At 41.6% G+C, this 8999-nt stretch overlaps 1 long non-coding RNA gene across 1 annotated transcript; it reads right to left on the bottom strand.

Annotated features, from left to right (window-relative positions):
* Positions 1-463: 463 nt before the first annotated feature.
* On the bottom strand, positions 464-3876 carry LOC120104045. Its single transcript, XR_005506447.1, has 3 exons — positions 3424-3876; positions 3262-3293; positions 464-3129 (listed from the first exon to the last, which is right to left on the bottom strand). It is a non-coding gene; the product is annotated as an uncharacterized LOC120104045 (long non-coding RNA).
* Positions 3877-8999: the final 5123 nt, after the last annotated feature.

An 8999-nucleotide genomic window follows, 5' to 3' on the forward strand; every position in this document is an offset into this window, starting at 1 on the left:
CTTGGTTTGGCTTAACCTTTTTCTTTCTTGCTCAGTAATTTGCCTAGATTTGCGTCCTAATCAAGTCCTGCAGGTATAGATGGACGTCGATCCACTGTGAAAATCTTTCAGCCCACGGAATACCATACCAAACTGGACAAAATCTATTCTAATGGGCGGCACGGGCTGTGCTTGGCATGTGCTACGGGCTAGAGAAGTCATGCTTAAGGGTGATTTGGCTACGGTGATTGGCTGGATCTAGGAGGGTACCTGCGGTGTGGATGGGTACCACTTCTTGCTTTTAAAATATTCGGGCTATGGTTAGGGGTGGCGTGGCGTTTTAAGCCAAGCATATTTATAGAGAGGCTAACGAGGCTATGGATTGGATATCCTCGTATATGGCCAATCACTCTGAAGGAGTCCTATAGGTAGGAGAGAGGGAGCTGCGTAAAGCGCTCCGCTCCTTAACTTTATGAATTATCCGTTTAGCAAAAAAAAAAAAAATCTATTCTAATATATCATATCAAATCCGCCAATGTGCTTGTGCATGAGGTGTGTCACGATGTCTGTGCTGCTCCCACATCGCATGTTTCCCTATTCCAGATCCAGTCTCCGCACCTCACATTTTCCCACTCCACATCTTAGTTAGTTGAAGCTTGTGGCTGTTAACCTAAGGTCAAAGATTCAAACCCCATAGAGAATAATATATAATCATAACCCCATAGAGAATACATCACACATATTGACTCACATTTAAAAAGCTAGGAGGAAAAAATGAATTTATTCAAGACACACTTCTCATAAATAATGACTTAGAGCAGTCAAGAAAATATAAGAATAGGAATAATATTGTAATAGCCAGACTAACAACCAGAGGCATTCATCTCAAGATAGAAAAAAGGATTCCGGCCAGGTATAACAGTTGCATCTTTTGCTGCAATCTCGTTTTACATGATTTGCAGCAATAAAGGTCTGCAAAAGAATCGTAAGTCTGTTGGCATTCCGTCTATCTGAGACCTCGGTATTGAAGGTGTGCATTAGAATGCTTTCTCTCAGGTTGGTGATGGCTGGTTATGGCATGCGTGACTTCGATAACTATATGAAGGAGTAGGATGGTTGAACTCACACGAAAAGTCAAGAAAGGAACTCTGTTCTCCAAATGGTTTAAAGTCCATGAAATTGAATGTATAGAGTCTATAGACTACCATGGAGGAAGAATTCAAACTGACCATACAACTCGAGTTCATTGTGGCATGAGTTAGTCATCTCATTAACATCTCATAGAATGATGCAGCAGAAAAACATGACTACAAATCAAATTAATAGCTATCATAACACTTTACTTCCTAGAATACTCTCAAAACCTTCATTGTGTTTCATGTTTACATTTCCAAGGCTAGTCATCTTTCCAGTGCTGCAGTGGTCCTCCAACCACCAAAAGTATTACAGGATATAGAATCCAAAGACATAAAGGGGTTAACTGCAAGAAGGAGATCAAGAAAATGACTGCAGACATGATAAAAATGTCCAGAAAATCCAAGGACTATATAGACCACTGGAGGTCATTTTAGTCCGGGTCATATGATCCAGAATTTGGATCATAATTAAGATCCTGTTTACAATGTTGGCAGGAAGAAGAACATATGGATCATTTACTTCTTTTAAGGCGTTTACATAAAATGGAGGGTGGAGGTTGAATTGGTACTAGACTAGGCCATATGGTATATATAAAGACTTGGAGTCTAAGCTGTCACCCTAGCTTCGTTTTTTATAAAAGCCATGCACGGCGAAGATTCCTCCGGTTATGTGGAGAATAAGAAAGAGAGGATGAAGAATGTGTTAAAGAGTTGAATGTAAGTAGCTGTATGCTGACCTCTTTGCTGTTTAAGTTCTCACAAGACTAATTTAGTAATAATTATTAAATTAGTTCATTGTTTCATTTTTCACCATTGCAAAGAACTTATTATAAAATTTGATTGACTTGGATGCTCTCATACTTACAATTCAAGCTTGAGAAAGTCACAGAATAAAGAACAATGAACATTACAAAATAACTGAACTTAGGAGACAAACATATGTTGTACGTAAAAACTAACATCTACCATAGCCTTTGCAGTTGAATGGCTTTTGCTGCCAATGAACTAATTGCTTACCTCTAGATCTCTAACTACTTGCTTTTTGTTATTTCCTTCTCCTGGCGTGCACGCTTCAAGAAACCAATGCATCAAAACACCCAGAATAGCTGTAGCCATAAATAGCTATACACAATACTAGAACATAATCAATATATACACACACATACATACATACACATGCATACATACACACACACACACACACATAAAAGTTACTTTTTGAATTAGACGATGAGGGTCCCATATTGATGATCCAAGCCATTGGATGTTATCTACTATCACTAAATTACTTACGCACCAAAAATCATATGGTTTGATGCTCTTTAACTTATGTATAAAGTAAAATTGAATAATTTCAATAACATGAAACTTTTTGACTGCTATATGCAGGGGCTAGGGAACTCCAAATCACATGATTTTTTTGGATATAAGTAGTTTAAAGGTAATAGTAGATCACATCTAATAGCTTGGATTATCAATATTGGATCTACATCATCCAATTCAGAATAAAACATGCAACTTTAACTTGACCTATATATATGTGATATGTTTGTGTGCATTGTATTTTGGGTTGGCTCCATTTTTTTTTTTTTTTGGTTTGGTGGGGGGCACACCTTGGCATGATCAAAGGAGCAAAGTTAAAAGCATCATCTCTTGCCTCAAGTTGCCAATTACCTAGTCCAACCTTGAAAAGTTACTCCATATATATTTAATTTTGATGATATTTGAAACCAAAGAACTAAAATTACATGATTGTGAATTTAGATTCCAAGGTTCACCATGCTAAACACCACTCATCCAGGCATAGAATTGGCACATGAGGCCTTATCTTTTGTTCTTTAGTGTGAAAAATGAGCAATCAAACCATTTTTAAAGTCCCATAGTTTTTGAGATCACGTACGTCAAACCACATGCCATAAGAAGGTAACTTGCAACCCCCTTAAACAAAATCAAATTCTTTCTGCTGCCCACTCTTTATCAGACATTTCACAAAACTGTTGTCATCACAGCAACACTGTTTTTCAAGAAATCAACAATTTATACTTCAGATAGCTCTCTCTTCCCTATCACAAATTAGTCGAAAAAAGACATTTCTCCTAAAGGGTATAAATGACAGAAATTTAAAGAATAGTGGGAAAATACTTACAAGATATGTAGCATGCCCCTTCCAGCTTATCACTCCAATATCGTTATTATTAAGGAAAAATAGACATTAATTAGTAATCAAACAAAAAATAAATTAAAATTAAAGTTATATCAAATTTAAAATAGCTAAAGAAAAAAAAATGAAAGAACAAAACTGACCTACCAAAATTTTATCATAAAACTCCATTCCATCTCGGCAACGGCTACGAAGAGGGCGATTGCGACCGCGCAGCACCGGAATATCCCACCAAAAATCTACCAAAAGAAAAGGAGGAAAGAGAACTAGTGGGATAAGAAGAAGAATAAGAGGAAAGTGAAGAAGACGACAGGTTATATTGGATTCATTCATAAAGGATGTTGACGAAGATGCAGAGGACAGTGATGAGAATGGTGAGGAAGCTTAGCAGTGGTAGATGATGAGCAAAGCGTGCAGTATAACATGGATAAAAGAGAGGAGGAATCAATGGTTCTTGAAGCAAAAAAGAGAGGAGGAGAAGAAGAGCTTCTGGTAGTTGCGGGTAACATGGATAAAAGAGAAGAGGAATCAATGCTTCTTGAAGCCACAAAGGGACAGTAGGAAAGTGGTTAGAATCTGTCCATAGCTCCGACCGCCACTCTCACATGTTATCGGCTAATTTCTAAGAGATTGAATGCTTTTTATGATCTTTATTCTATAGAGATCTAATAAGAAATTAATGACAATTTTGCTAGAAAAGTTATTAATGATGTCAACTAATTGACTTGCCCTATGGATTGTATGTCAGATGATTTGGGGTGGTCAATGTATATCCAAATTCATCGTGATCCTTCATGGCCTTATGTGCTAATGTCCAAGAATTGCTGACATTTGAGAGAGCAACGGCTGACTTTAGTGTGTAGTATAACCAATAGGATGCGGATTAGGGGAAGCGATGGAACGACGTACGCTACCTTGACATTCAATGATTCAACAAGGTTTATTGATTACAACGTTTATAATCTCGGTATTAGATACCATGTTGATATGTTACCAATTTGGAATTGGTACGATGCGCTACGCATCCCATATCGAAACTGAAAGATCCCACATCGGCTAGACTCGTTTCAGAGCCTGGGCATATGAGGCGGATGTCTCCAAATCCTGCAGACACGTTTTGGATGGAAAACAAAACTGTGGAGGGGTCTGAGTGGCGCACGCGTGCGGACCCCGGAACCGAACAATATCTGGCAAGGGAGCCTCGTGTTCCTCCTTCTATGGCCTCCACATGGGCACACTGGGTGCCTCACGTGCCTCGCACAAGCGGGGGCACGACATTTGGTATTAGAGTCGAGGATGACTCTAGTCCGAGGGTGGGTGAATGAAAGATCTCACATCCGCTAAACTCGTTTCAGAGCCTAGGCATATGATGCGGGTGTCTCCAAATCCTACATACACATTTTGGGTGGAAAACAAAACCGGAAAGGGGTCTGAGCGGCGCGCGTGCATACGAGCCCTGGAACTAGACAATATCTGGCAGGAGAACTCCGTGTTCCTCCTCCTGTGGCCTCCACATGAGTACTGGGTCCCTCAGATGCCCCGCGCAGGCGGGGGCGTGACATTTGGTATCAAAGCCGAGAGCGGCTCTAGTCCGAGGGTGGGTGAATGAAATATCCCACATCGGCTAGACTCGTTTCAGAAAGTGGGCATATGAGACGCATGTCTCCAAATCCTACATATATGTTTTGGATGGAAAACAAAATCGGAGAGGGTCTTAGCGGCGCGCGCGTGCGGGCAGGCCTCGGAACCGGACAATATCTGATAGGAAAGCCTCATGTTCCCCCCTCCTGTAGCCTCCACTTGGCATTGGATGCCTCACGTGCCCCACGCAGGCGGGGGTATGTCAGAAACATCATTAGAGTCGTTTTTCTTACTTTTTATATCGATGCTATCAACCTCGGTAGGGATTGTTATGTCCCTCAGTGTGGATCAGTATGGTTGGTATCGGATCTGTACCGATCTAAATTAATTTTTTGTACCAGTTCCGACTCAGAACGGTGCAGCACGCCTATACTGGATGGTATGATAGTCTATGGTTGATTATGTATTAACCAAACTGCACCAAATCTATCAATAGCTAGAAGTTTGTCTCAAATCGGTAAGCTATACGTGCGAGAAGAGTTCTTCATTTCCAAATTAACTTGGTAGCATCTGCTTCAGTGAGTTTCATGCATGCTATGAATGCATGAATGTCTCAAACGTTGGTTTCATGGGACTTATATATAATAACCATCCTCCAATAATTTTAAGTTTGATATCAGACTGTCATATCCATTGAAGGGAAATTATCGTTCTAGTTAATGGTCACCCCTATTGCCCTATTGCATGCTATTGTTTGTTTCATATACACATGGAAGCTTGGGCTAGCCGCGGGCACCCTCGTCTTGGAAATGTGTAACCATGCAGTAACTTTAAGAATAAAATTTAAGGGTGCAAATCATGGACAACGATAAGTATAAAATTTAAGTCTCCCTTCTCGAGGGGGACTCGACCACGGTGGTTGGGTGGATCCGGGAAGGAGGGTGCTCAGTCGAGGACCGGCCGCTGCTTCACGATATCCGTAGAGCTTTGGGGGAGACTGTCTCCTACCAAGCCTCGCACGTATATCGGGAGGCAAACGGTGCGGCTGACTAGGTTGCTTCTTTCGCGGCCCATCATTCGGGAGGTTTTTTTTGGATAGGCCACGAGGCTGTGCCTTCGTCCTTGCGTAGCATTTTGTTTTCTGATTTTGTGGGCCAGCTTCACGCTCGTCATGTGTGAGCTGCCGATTTACCAAAAAAAAAAAAAATAAGTATAAATGCACCACATTAATAACATGATAGCATGACACAATCAAGGGGCAAGTATGAAAAACAAACTATATCAGTGAGATTGTGGTGCATAAGACCATGAGAGGCGCATAGTTATAGGGGGTTGGTTTCTACACTATTAGGGAATCGCCCAGTGGCGAGGTGGCCATTATACCATCATCTCCCGTCTCTCTAAAAGAAACCTTCGGCTTCAAGCTTCCATTTGGGAAGGGACTCATGATCCTGAAATGGTACGTGCCTTTTGCTACTTGTACCAATTGATTTGTTATAATCCGTTGATTGAATGGTTATGCCAAACTTAGTCGGCTTTATCAAATTTACCATCGATTGTGCCAAATATAGTCATCCTCCATAAAAGCTGATTGTGCCAAACTTAGTTGGCCTTACCAAACTTCACCTTAATTGATTTGTGATTGATTGTGCCAAACTTAGTCGGCCTTACCAAAATTCGTCAGCCTCCTAGTCTATATAAAAGCTGCTCCTGTATATTGTAACAAACGGATATAAATACAATTATTTTCTCTCATTCTTCTGTTTCAACATGGTATCAAAGCTACCGATCACGTAACCTACTGTCGTCCTCTCTTTCTCTTTTCTGTGGTCGTCGTCGTCGCTCGCAGATCCTCTATATCTCCTACCTCGTTTGGGGGCTTCGGCCTCAGCAATTTCCAAAGTCCTCTTCTTTTTATTGGGATCCTAATAAAGTTATAGCCTTCTTTTTTTTCTTATTTTTTTCTTTAATTTTTTTGTTATTTTTCATTATTCTTCGTTTGACTTTCAATTTAAAATATATATATATATATATTTGTTGGGCTGCTGTGGGTGCTTTCTTCACGTGAAGGGGGGGATTTTTTTCGGGTGTCCTTCTTCCCAAGTGCTTCATGTGAGGGGCTCAGCGGATTTGGGTGTTCACTCTTCCAAGCCGAAAACAAAATTGTTTTTCTCGTTGTTTTATTTTCTTTTTTGTTTCTCCTTGGAGGTGGCGACGATGCACGTCAAACTATACCATCAGAAATATAGCAAAGGTAAACTTGGCAGCCGTGGTTTCGCTCCAAATCCCAGTAGCAGTGCGTCAAACCATGCCGTCAGAAGCTTGACAGATAAACTTGGTAGAAGCTTGACAGATAAACTTGGTAGGCACGATTTCGCTCTAAACCCCAATAGTAGCATGTTAAACTGTACTGTTAGAAGCTTGACGGATAAACTTAGCAGGCACGATCTTGCTCCAAATTCCAACAACAGCGTATCAAACCGTACTGTCAGAAACTTGGCAGGTTAACTTGACAGGCGCAGTCTCACTCCAAACTCTAGCAGCAACACATCAAACCATATCGTCAGAAGCTTGGTGGGTAAACTTGGCAAGCGCGGACTTGCTCTAAACCCTAGCAATAGTGTGTCAAACCGTACCATCAAAAGCTTGGTAGGTAAACTTGGTAGGCGCAGTATCGCTCCAAACACCAGCAGCAGCGCGTCACACTGTACCATCAGAAGCTTGGTGAATGTAAACTTGGTAGGCACGCTCTCACTTCAAACTCTAGTAGCTCCTACTCCTACTCATGATCTAGTACGTCAGTTTTTCGGTACATTCGTGATCCAGTTTTCACGGCTAATCAACTTGCGGACGTCTTTACCAAAGCTCATTCTTCTAGCATCTTTTGATCTCTTGTTTCCAAGCTCAAGTTGGTGTCTACTTTACCACCTTAAGTTTGAGGGAGAATGTTAGCATCCATTGATTGATTGATTATGCCAAACTTAGTTGGCCTTACCAAACTTCACCATTGCTTGTGCCAAATATAGTCGGCCTCCATAAAGGCTGATTGTGCCAAATTTAGTCGGCTTTACCAAATTTCGTCAACTTCCTAGTCTATATAAAGGCTACTCCTGTATATTATAACAAACGGGCAAAAATACAATTCTCTTTTTTAATTCTTCTATTTCAATATAGTTAACATGGAAACTTAGGAGTTTGTATTATTCTATGACTAAGGGGATGGAAAGGTTAATGGCTCAGAAAACTTGGAATGTCTCTGCAACATATTACCAAGTCCATAATTGATGCATTATCTCCTCTAAGAAACCCCAGGGGATTCATCAAGAACATCCTCCTCCACCATCTTGGTTGAAGATCAATAGGATAATTATGTAGTTCCAATAGAACCATCAACAAAGTTTTTGAAATCTTTCCAAGAGTGATTATTTGAGGAATCTCATAACATGCAGATATATATGGGGAATGTTTTTCTTTGTTTTCTTTTTTTTTTCCAAGAAGTTTTCTCTGTGATTTAGAAAACCAGAAGTATGTGAATTGCTGTTGATGGGGGGTAAAATGGATGGTCCTGATTAGGGCAAGGGATCGTCCCTTCTCGGCCGGGCAAGACTACAACCCTGCTCAAAGCCGGCCCAATCTCAGACTTCGCCGAAGATTTAGTTGACCTCGGCCAGATCTCTCCGCTACTACGACCTGCCGAAACCTCTTCTAACACCTGTAGTAACGTCCCGAGCTCGAGCTTGGGACATCCTGCTGAGTCAGTTACGAGCCAAAGAGCTCCTTCGACTACAGGACTATTCGCCGATGCATCCCGACCCGAGCTCGAGTGCCCTTATATTCGTCGACGCGCCCGACCGAGCTCGGGGTGCCTTTTATATTTGCCGACACGCCCCGACCCGAGCTCGAGGTGCCCTTAATATTCGACGATACGCCCCGGCCAAGTTCGGGGTGCCCTATCTAACAACGCGCCCCGACCCTTGAGCTTGGGGTGCCCTACCGAGCAAACCTCAGAATTAAGGAAGCAATGCCGACCTCAACACTCGCCAAGCCGACCTCGCCGAATACATGACGCGACCCCTCATCGAGCTCGGTCACGCCCATGCCCACCTACGTGGTCGTATATTATGACGTCACCGCACCATGCT

This window comes from Phoenix dactylifera, chromosome 16 (assembly GCF_009389715.1).
Source record: "Phoenix dactylifera cultivar Barhee BC4 chromosome 16, palm_55x_up_171113_PBpolish2nd_filt_p, whole genome shotgun sequence".
Classification (NCBI taxonomy): Eukaryota; Viridiplantae; Streptophyta; class Magnoliopsida; order Arecales; family Arecaceae; genus Phoenix; species Phoenix dactylifera.